Below are 12,261 nucleotides of genomic sequence, written 5' to 3'. Positions count from 1 at the left end.
AGCTTGGATTATTATTAACAAATTTCCTCCCACGAGAGAAAGTCCTATGGTACATTCAAAAGTAACTCTGGCTACAATTCTTCAATGTGTGAGACTGTCCAACTCTTTGCAGACCCCAACTAATAAACACAGTTAGGGGTCCTCAAACATTGTGACAATCAAAAAAACCTCCCCCACAAATTCCTAAAATGTCCCCTAGCAGCTGGTACCAGCTCTGAAGGAAACCACTGTTACATTAATGCAACCAAGAAAAAAATTAAGATTTCCTGCTTGGGTAATACCTGAATGGGGACTTCTCTGTTCTCATTGGCTTAGTTTCTTCCCACAGATGAATGCATAAATAAAATCCTACTACTTTCTATGTTTGAAAAATACTTATTTATTTATTTTAGAAATAAGAATATTCTTATAGCAAAATGATGGAGATCATCTCTGCTGAATTGTTGCCTGGAAGCTAGCAATTGCCTCCTTGGTTGCGCATAAAAGCTGACAAACTGAATACTTAGAATCCTGACAGTGAATGAAATACATTTTGAGAGGTGCCAGATTAAAAGCTGGTCCCTGAAAATGGCTTGGCGTAGATGGGAAGGCCGTGTGGGCTAGACCCACGATTCCCAATGGGCTTTGAGTTAACAGTGTCTGGGCCCTGTTTTTCCTCCTGGCTTGAAAAATGCCCCCAGAGCATCTGTCTTTGGTAATGGCTGTGCATAGAAGTTTTGCTTTCCAGAGTGACCTCTTCTTGACAGAGATCTTGAAAAGTGCTTCTCTTGGCTCTCTGTGGTTTTGTCACTATCATAAATCTGTTTTCCATCTTGGTGCTACTGAATAAACTAGCTAGAAAACAGCATAGCTTTTCCATCAGGCTTATAGGTACCTTCATGTTTTTGATACAAATGCCCTTAAGCTCCAGAGTCAAGGTACTGTAGACAGTCCCTCAGATGCTTTTGAAGAAACGGGAACATAGACAGTTTCAGAAATTCACTGTGTATTGTTTCAACTCTAGTTTCTGCTTTGAAAGTCCCACTTCTGATTGGGACCTTTGTTGGCAGCCTCTGTCATAGAAAATGGTGACTCATTCCAAGATTATGTTCTTGGGTTTTTGCAGATATTAAAGTGTCAGTCATATGTGTCCAACAGTCAGTCGTAGCTGTCCAACAGAGTCAAGGTAGCAATAAAATGATCTAGAATGATGTGGAAACATTTATTTTATTCTATTCTGGAGTCAAGATTTGAAAATCAAGTGTATGTGCCATTTAGGAAGAGAGCATATTCATTTCCTTTAACATATTAAAGACATTTTCACAGATGTATTGAAAGTAAGGGCTGCAGGTGTCCATAGTTGTCATTTAGTGAAACATCAGATACTTATATCTTCTAGCAGTGTATCATAAACACAGAAACAAATCCCTTGCCATTTGAGAACTTGTGAGATTTATAAACATGGCAGAACTTTGGAGACCCTGATGGGATAGAACATAAACACTTGCATTTTAAAAGTGCTCTCCTTCAAATATTAAAATTTTTCTTCTCTGGTACCAGCACCCTTAGCTCCTGATTTGATGTGGCTTCCAGACTTAATATGATCATGTTCATTTTTCTTTGTATAGGAATCAGTTTGTATAAGTCCTTCTTAAAAACTGACTTCTAGAACTGAACAAAATTCTTCCAGGTGTCTTCTGACTGGTGAATAATAGAATAGGACTTTCATGATTCTTTCTCTTGGTGGACACATATTTTTTCCTTTTAGTTTGAGTAGTGATTATTTATTGAAAGAACCCTCTTAATTCAAAACAAAAGCATTAAAGCCAATCCAACTTTCTAAGGCTAGCTTAGAACCAATCTCTGCCACTTTCCTGCAATTTCCCTGTCAGAAGTGAGGAAGAGGGGCTATTAGGGAGAAGTTAGTAATTAAGATAACACCATTGACTAATTGCAGCATTCAGGTCTTTGGCAATCAGTCTTTGTGTCAGCTAATGGGTACAATAGCTGGAAACTTACAAATATTACCAGGATGTGACCAAACATGCGAATAAAAAAAGGCACCTATCAGTTGCGTCTTGTTAGGTAACTTCATCCACATGGGGAGGCGTAAGTGTTGTATACCTCAGACGGAACAATCTTCCCTGAACTCTGCTAAGCAGTACTGTTCAATGAGGTTGGATTAGCAAATCCATCTTTGCCTGTGCCCTGTTACAAAGTACTGTGACTGGATTAAAACAGCCTAAAATCTTAAATGTGAGGGGAATTAATTCTCTAAAATCTTGATCTGTTGTAAATAAATCATGCAAAATCCAGAACGTTTATTAGTATAGATTCAGCCTCTTCCATTCCCGTCTCTAACCTTGCACCAGAAGATTTTTGTCATTGTGTAGTATATTACAGAGAGTCCTCAGGATCAAGGAATAAGTGGGTACTTTTATTTTTCTCTTTTTCTTTTAGCTATCGCAACTCAGGCAGTGAGTGGAACTCATCATACTCCTGTGTATATATCACATGATGATAATTGATTCACACAGGATTTACTCCTACGTATTTAATTTTTCCCTTCTAATAGACCTGCTTTACATTCTTAACTATATTATATATGTTTAAGTATATATATTTCTATATATTTTAATGTGTCCTTGTAACATATATAGTTTTGATTTGTGTGTGTTTATTTTTAATCTACACAAGTGATATTGCACTATAAATCCCATTCAAATAGTTTGCTCACTTCTTACAATGTGTTAAATGTTGGTCAGCGTTATTGTATGTGTGTCTAGTTTGTTGAGCTTAGAACTTCATAGAATTCCATGATACAGTTATTTCATGTTACAAACTTCATACTAGAAATATACATTGAACATACCTCCTATTCCTGTCATTATAAGCAATATCATGCTGAACATGCTTGAACATGTACCCTTAAGAGATTCTCTGAGAGAACTCCCCTGAGATGTAAATCTCCAGGAATGCATCACTGAGTCATAAAGCATACACATACTTTATTTTCCTGGACACTACCATACTGCTTTCTGGCATAGCTGGATCAGTTAATTATTGTTCTTACTTGCAGTGCATGAGTGTTCAGGTCCACAACTTGCCAACATTAGATGTTACCCATCTTCCTAATTCTTGCATTCTGATGGGTGTACATTAATTTTTCACTGTTGCTTTTTTAGAAAAATTAGTATTTTTCCTATTAGTTTTGAGTTTGAACATGTTCTTGTACTTGTTGGTCTTTCTCTAGTTTTCTATTATACTTCTTATCTTTTTCTTTATTGTCACGATCTTTTTTAGAATCTAAGTATTGTTTCCTTATCAGTTTTAAAGGTTGTAAATATCTTCTTCCAGTCTTCTATCTGCTCAATTTTTTATAGAATCTTTTAGGAAATCCTTATTTCTCCATCTCCCTTTAGCTCTATGACCTTCCCACACCCATGTTACAGTCTGGTGCTTTCTATGAGTTACTTTTTCAGGTAAATCTGTTTCTCCAAGTGGGGGCGTCAGCAGGATGCACCTCCAAAACAGGCACTTTCTGATGATAGTAGTTGAGCAAGAATCTTAAAAAGGCTTTTTAGCGGCAGAAAATCAACTGAATAAATAGGTATGTTCTTAATTGAGCCAAAAATTAATTTTTGCTTTTTTTTTTAAAAAAAAGCTCAGTAGATTCACATAGCTTTCTACTATCTCTTCCTTATTGCTTTGTGGTAGCATCTTTATTATATATCGTTTTCATATGTGCAGGGATCTATTTCTGTTTCTTTTATTGTGTTCCATTAGTCTGCTGATCTAATTACTATGAATTAATAATATATGTTAATATCTTGTAGGGTTGATCTTCCTTCTTATTAGTCTTTCAAAGTTGACTTTGATTTTTCTTCCATATAAACTTTAGAATGAGTTTAATGCCTCCAGCTATACTTTCTATTGCTATTGTGTTGCATTTGCAGACTACTTTGTGAGATAATTGACCTCAATGCCATATTAATTATTTCATGCATAAACATGTTCTGTCACTCAATTTACTCAAATTTTCTTTCATGTCCTTTAATAGAATTAAACCATTTTCTCTGAAAGATTTTCTGCATTCATTATTAGGTTCATTTCTATACATTTTACATTCTTTGTTTCTATGGTTAATGTATCTTGTTTTCAGACTGAGCCCATTTTGTGAAATGAATCAGGTAAATCGAAAGGTCTTAAATGTGGGAAATGTCCTGGCAGGAAAAGTTGTCCCTTAGCAACACAGATATTTGTCCCAATTCCTGTGTTAAGCCCCTTATTTAGGCAACAAGAGACCCTATTTTCCTCACTGAACTTAGACTGATTTAGGCTTATATTACCCATTGTGACATTTTTTATTTGAATGTATGAAGAAATTCTTGAGAGTTTTCAACCTCCTGAAGCATAGAAAAAATTTTCCAAAAATATAGGAATTAGTAGAATTAGGAAAGAAGTAAAGTAAGTTTCCCAGCCTTGGGAAATCTCTGGGGTAATTCGTGTCCTAGATATATAGATATATTGGCACCAGTCAATTTGTTCATATTTTATATAAGAGAAAAAGGAGAATGATAATGTTATTTGAACTTTATTCCATAACAAGTGCACTAAAGGACAATTCTAAGGTCATGTACTTAATAAATAATATTTTGGGATTTTGCAAAGCTAGGCAATGGATTAGAAGAACAACACATTTTGGCAGAGTGCGTTACTGGTCCAAATTCTTCATTGTTACTGATATCAATACCCTTTGCCATGTAATTGTGCAATTCCTCTCACAAAAGGTGGAGTGCGCTTCCCAACCATTTGACTTGGGATTTTTTTAATGTGCTATTTTTTGGTCAATGGGAATTTGGTAGAAATGGTACAAGAGCTGGGAATGAGCTTGTACAATAAAGCTGTTTCTTGTCCCTCTGCCATCTTCATGGGAAGAACACGCAAGGGCTAAAGCTGTTCTAACCTGCTGGTCTAAGGGGGATGAGTTGTGTGGAGCAGAGCCAGTTAGCTAACATACAGACTGGCAACTTGATAGAGCTGCCCAGCTCAGCCCTGCTTAGATCAGCTGACCAGCAGACATGAGCACAAACTCACACACTTAGGTTAACAGGTGTTCCAGATACCACCGGTGAGTCAGCTTCCTTCGCCATTCCATCCACCTCAGCTGACCCAATGATCCATGAGTGTAAATGATTACTGCTCCAAGTCACTGTGTTTTAGGGTGGTTTGTTAGATTGCCAGTTTGGTTTAGCTTTAGAAAATGTATTGAGATAATTTACCTCATCCAGATAAATGTAGACAGATATTTAATAAAATTCAACACTCTCTCATTAATTGAAGAAAAAACTTAAAACTTTGCAAACTAGAAAGAAAAAGACTTTGCTTAACCTGGCCAAAGAATGATACCAAAAACTTACAGGAAACCCAAAATTTAATGGCAAAAATTTGGAAATATTTTCTTTAAAATCAAGTGGAAATGAAATTTCTCATTACCCAACTTTTATTCAACATTATAATGGGGGTTTACCAGTATAGTAAGAAAAAGGAACAAAATAATGAGAAGATAGGGAAGAAATAGGCTGTTGGGTATGGCTATCCATATTGGATATGATTATCTCCATAGAAAATCCAAGAGAATATACAAGTTTTAGAATTGAGAAGAGAGCTCAACAAGGTTACTGAACATAGATCAATAAACAAAGATAATTTGGTTTTCTATATACCAAGAGCAAAAATTTAAATACTATATATATACTATATAGCCACAAATATAACATACCTATGAATGAATCTTCAAAATGAAGTGTAAGAACAAGATAATAAGGTAATATGATTTAATATCATTAATATTCTAGTTCTTCCAAGATTAATCTATAAGTTCTGCACAATTCCCATATAAGAAAAATTTTAAAACATACAAATCTTGGGCTTCCCTGGTGGCGCAGTGGTTGAGAGTCCACCTGCCGATGCAGGGGACACGGGTTCGTGCCCCGGTCCGGGAAGTTCCCACATGCCGTGGAGCGGCTGGGCCGCTGAGCCTGCGCGTCCGGAGCCTGTTCTCCGCAACGGGAGAGGCCACAACAGTGAGAGGCCCGTGTACCGCAAAACAAACAAACAATAAAAAAAAATACAAGTCTTTGAAAACCTGATTTAAAAAAAATATATTCAGAAAAAAAGGACCAAGAGTTGCTAAGACAATTTGTGGAAAAGGAAATTGGTGGGGCAATTTCTCTTCCCAGAGAACAAGACTTTAGTAAGTAAAATAGCATGATTTAGGCCAGCAGTGTTAAAAGAAGAGAAATTGGTCCATTGAACATAAAAAGAGCTCCAAAATAAACATATATGGAAAATTGATATATGACATAGTTCCTTTGGCAAATCAGTTGGGACAGGACCGGCATCTTAACCCTAAGAAAATAAGAAAGAAATGTGATTATATCTCAACATAAGCCATACAAAAAAAAAAAAAAAATCAATTCTAGGTGAAATAAAATCTAATGGTGAAAGTAACATTTAACAGCTTTAAATTAAAATACAGGATTATATCTTTGACCTAAGTTCAGGAAAGTATTTCTTAAATGACAAAGAGTAAACAAAGGAAAATGAAATCTGTAAGTTTGATTACATAAAACTAAAAGCTTATATGTATCATGACATGCAAACTATCAGCAAAAAGGAAGTACCAACTGGGAAAAATCATTAGAGCCTATTTATCAAAGGATTAGATGTTATCTAGAATATTTGGATAAATAACATCTGAAGAGAAATTGGTGAAGATTATGAACTGGAAGTTCACAGAAGAAAACTACACAGCTTACACACTCAACTTCTCTAATAATTAGGAACACAACAGCTATCACTTCATAGCTTATGGACTGGCCAGTAATAAGGGTGGGCAAAACACAAAGAAATGGGAATTCATTTAGTATGGATAGAAATGAAAAATCACTCTGGAGAGCAATTTAACAAAATCTAGTGAAGATGAATTTGCATGTCCCCTTCCAGGCAGCAGTTCTGATTCTAGGCATTTACCTGAAAGTAACTCTGGAACATAAGCCCAGGACACATGGGTTATAATGTTCATGGTAGTAGTTTTTGAAATATCAATGACTTGGAATCAACCTAAATGTCATCAAGGATAGAATAGATACATTTATTGTGCTGTATTAATACAATGTAACATTATTCACCAGTGAAAATGAATTAGAACTGTTAATATGGATATGGCTCACAAATACACAGTGAAGGAAGCAAGTTGCAGAAGGCTCTACCCATTATGACATCAACATATAAAATCTAAAGGTATGCCAAAAGAGTATATATTGTTTAGGAATACAAACTCATCTAACACAGTAGAAAGACATTCACAGAAAAGATAAAATACCCAGTTCAAAATAATAGTTACCTGTAGTGAGGGAGAGGAATTTGAATAAAATTGTGGGAGTGTGCACATGGGCTTCAAGAGTAGTGGTCACATTTTACTTCTTAAGGAGGTGGTAAATAACAGGCACTTTATTTTAAAAATAAATTTGGATGATAAAAATTTCATAATCAAAATCCTGATAAAAGTTGTTTGTAGTTAGACTCATAAAGTTATCCTGAAGAGTCTTCCTTGAGGAGAAATTTTGGGGTGCTTTCTTTTCCATATAAGTGAGTGGGTGCTTGGGAATTAATTTTTATAATATTTTCCCACTAGACTGCATTCCTCCAATGCAAGAATTATGCCTTATTCATCTTTGTAATCCCCACTAATCCGAGAACGCAAAACAAATACTTTATGAAGGAATGAATGAATGACTCAGGTGAACATAAAGTTTAGAAACCATCAGTATAAAACTGCAGATTTCCATGTACCAGCTCAAATTGTTTTGGCAACCAGGTAGAGGAACCTTTCCAAAGTTTTCTCTCATCTCTCTCTAGAATCGATCTTAGTTGCTCCTGAGGGCAAATTTGATCTGTTACTCCTGAATAATTATTACCGTGATAAGTTTTTTCTGTGTTCCATGGAACACTATTGTTCAGTGAAATATTAATAAGTGTACTTCAATCGAAGGGCCCCATGGTCAAATAAATTTGGAAAACACGGAATTTAAAAAGTGAAAATAATCTACAAAAAAACCTACAGCTGACATAATACTTGATGGTGAGAAACTGAAAACAAGGAATGATGTCTTTTATCACTCTTATTTCATATCATGTTGCAAATGCTAGCTAACACAATAAAACAACAGAAGGAAATAAAAGATACACCTATCAGGAAGGGAGAAATAAAACTCTGATCGCAGATGACATGATTGGCTATGTAAAAACCCCAAAGAATCAATAAAAATCTCTTAGAAATAATAAGTGAGAATTCAAGGTCACAGGTTACAAGGTTAATACGCAGAAGTCAATTACTTCCCTATATACCAGTGATGAACAATTAGATTTGAAATTTAAACATATCATTTGCAATAGCAAAAATTAAAAAATACTTAACGATAAATATAACAAAATATGTACAAGAGCCATATGCAGAAAATTAAGACTGATGAAAGAAAACAAAGAAGATCTAAATAAATGAGTTATTCTGTGTTCATAGATTGGAAGACTTAATATTGTTAAGATGTCTATTCTTCCCAACTAGATCTATAGATTCAATGCATTCCCAATCGAAACCCTAGCAAGCTATTTTGTAAATATTGTAAAGCTAATTCAAAAGTTTATATGGAAAGATAAAAGATCTAGAATAGTCAAAACAATACTATAAAGAAGAAGTTGGAGGAGTCACACTAACCAATTTCAAGACTTATGATAAGGTTACAGTAATTAAGATAGTGTGTATTGGTGGAAGAATAGACAAAGATCAATGGACAGAAAGAATAGAAAGCTCAGAAATAGACTCACAAAGTATAGTGAACTGATCTCTGACAAAAGAACAAATGCAATTCAATACAGAAAGGATAGTCTTTTTAACAAATGGTACTTGAACAATTGGACATCTACCTGCGAAAAAAGGAATCTAGACACAGACTTTGCATCTTTCACAAATATTAACTTAACATGATCATAGACCTAAATATGAAATGTGAAACTATGAAACTCCTAGAAAATAACATAGCAGAAGATCCAGGTGATCTTGGGTTTGGTGATGACTCTCTAGATACAACAGTAAAAGCATGATCCATGAAAGAAAAAATAAGTTGGACTTCCTTAAAATTGAACTTTTGCTCTGTGAAAGACACTGTCATGAGAATGAAATACAAGCCCAGATTAGAAGAAAATATTTGCAAATGCATATCTGATAAAGGCCTTGTATCCAAAATATACAAATAATTCTTAAAACTAAACAAGAAAACAATTTAAAAATTGGCAAAAGATCTCACACACACTAAACCAAAGAGGATATAAAGATGGCATATGAACTACATCTTTATCCATTCCTCTGTTGATGGACATTTAGGTTGCTTCCATGTCTTGGCTATTGTAAACAGTGCTGCAATGAACAGTGGGGTATATGTATCCTTTCAGACCATGTTTTTCTCTGGATATATGCCCAGGAGTGGAATTGAAGGATCATATGGTAGCTCTATTTTTAGTTTTTTAATGAACCTCCATACTGTTCTCCCCAGTAGCTGTACGAATTTATATTCCCACCAAGAGTGTAGGGAGGGTTCCCTTCTCTCCACACTCTCTCCAGCATTTACTGTTTGTGAATTTTTTGATGATAGCCATTCTAACTGGTGTGAGGTGATATCTCATTATAGTTTTGATTTGCATTTCTTGAATAATTAGTGATATTGAACATCTTTTCATGTGCTTCTTGGCCATCTATATGTCTTCTTTGGAGAAATGTCTATTTAGGTCTTCTGCCCATTTTTTGATTGGGTTGTTTGTTTTGATGATATTAAGCCACATGAGCTGTTTATAGATTTTGGAGACTAATCCCTTGTTGGTCACATCATTTGCAAATATTTTCTCCCATTCTGTGGGTTGTCTTTTTGTTTTGTTTATGGTTTCCTTTGCTGTGTAAAAACTTTTGAGTTTAATTAGGTCCCATTTGTTTGTTTTTAATTCCATTACTCTGGGATATGGATCAGAAAAGATACTGCTGAGATTTATGTCAGAGAGCTGCCAAAGATATCAGGTCTTAGTCCTTGGAACCTGTAAATGCCACCTTATTTGGAAAAACTCTCTTTGCAGATGTGATTAAGGATCTTAAACTAGATTATCGATTATCCTGAATTATCCAGGTAGACCCTAAATGCCATCTCAGAAACATCCTTGTGAGAGAGAGGCAGAAAGAGATTACACAGAAGAGGAGCAGATAATGTGCAAATGGAGACAGGGATTGGAGTGATGTGAAGGAACGCTGGCAGGCACCGAATCTGAAAAAGACGAGATTCTCCCCTAGAGCCTCCAAAGGGAATGGAGCCAAGCCAGTACCTTGACTTTGGCTCAGTGAAACTGATTTTGGACTTTGGACCTCCAGAATTAAAAAAAAAAAAAAAAAATTAAAATATCTTCTATGAGAGAATAAATTTCTTTTGTTTTAAATCACCAAGTTTATGGTAATTTGTTACAGTAGCCACAGGAAACTAATACAGGTGGTGAATAGTAAGAACCAGGTTTCTCACTATTGGAATAGAAGTTTACAGATGAACACGGGGAGGAGACTAGAATGACCCAAATAGTAATTGATTAGGGTTGGAGACGTCAGCACAGCCACAAAGTAAGGAAGTACCCACAAAACAAAACCTCTTATTGATGGAGGTATGTCAAAGAGATATAGGTGACAACTGAAAGAGCTCCCAATGGCCAAAACTGGAAAAATTTTGAGCAAGAAAATATTACACTACAATCTGAAGTATAAAATAAATTTCCACGAATCCATATTGAAATAAATAAATACAAATGTCCCATATAGAGGAATTCCAAGTAATTTATGTAGATACTCTGCCCTCAAGGAGAGGGAACATAACTTCACACGCCTTCAGTGTGAGCTGCACATAGTGACTTCTAAAGAGGATGGTATGGAAAAGGGCAACAAAGAATAATGTTACAATGGAGAAAACTGGTGACCACTACCTCAGCCAAGTGGTCAGAGTTAACATCCATAGGGATACATCGTGTTGTTAGTTTGTACCATTGATGTGATGTGATAAAAATGGCACTTACCTCTGTGATCTTCCTCCAAACTCATAATCCCAATCGTAAGATAAATCCAATAAGGGGCATTCTACAAAATACGTGACCAGTATTCCCTAAAACTGTCAAGGCAGGGAGAAACTGTCACATCCAAGAAGAGCCTAAAGAGACATGACAACTAAATGTAATGCAGTATCCGGATGAGATCCTGGAACATGAAAAGGACATTAGGTAAAGACTAAGGAAATATGAAAAAAGTGTGGACTTTTGTTAATAATCAGGTATCAACATTGGCTTATTAATCATTATAAATATAATCATACTAATGTAAGATGGTCACTAACAAGGGAAACTGGGTGTGTGATGTATAGGAAATCTCTGCATTATCTTCTCAAATTTTCTGTAAATCTAAAACTGTTCTAAAAATTTTAAGTCTATTACACGTGGGGAAAAGAGTCAAAATAGCTTTTATACTGTAGGATTCCTCAGCGGTCTCTCTGTACTAGGGCAGCATTCCACCATTTTCAAGGAAAAACATTTTGGGAATATGGCTCTCTGCTTTTTCCTGCTCAGTGTAGGATTCATCAAAGTTAAGTCCTGAACATCTGTGTTCCCAAATAGGAATTACCCTGCAGTGATAACTGGAGAATAAAAGCCATTTTGTCTTCTATATTTATGTCAAGAACTCACTTGTAAACCATTTCCCTTGTTCTGGTTCTTCTTCCTTTCCATACAAAAAGTGGGAGAGGAATTAGCTAAAAATAAAACTAGGTTAAAGCAAAAATTTACAGTAAAGTCTTGCAAGTCTGGTTGGCATACCACCCCAAAGGACGTGCTTTGTGTGAATTAAAAATAGTTAAGGACGGTACAAAGCTCTGCAAAAGCAAGCCTGAAGATCTCTGCAGGGAAGAATTCCCAAAGGAAGGTTTGCTTGCAAAGTGGTCAGAGGGTGAGACCAATGGCCCCCTTAGGAAAGTTATATGAGTCTTTTATCTCTCACCCTTCACCCTGCCCTTCACTTTGTCTCACTGCTGATGTGTTCACAACGTCTCCTATGCCCAGGAGGAACACTGCAATCAGCGGTGACAGGCTCAGCCCCTTCCTTCCCAGCAGCTGTGTTCCTTGTCAGAGACACCCAACTCATTGGGACAT

The sequence above is a fragment of the Grampus griseus genome (assembly GCF_964374135.1).
Source record: "Grampus griseus genome assembly, chromosome: 16".
Lineage (NCBI taxonomy): Eukaryota > Metazoa > Chordata > Mammalia > Artiodactyla > Delphinidae > Grampus > Grampus griseus.
This window is presented reverse-complemented; position numbering follows the sequence as displayed.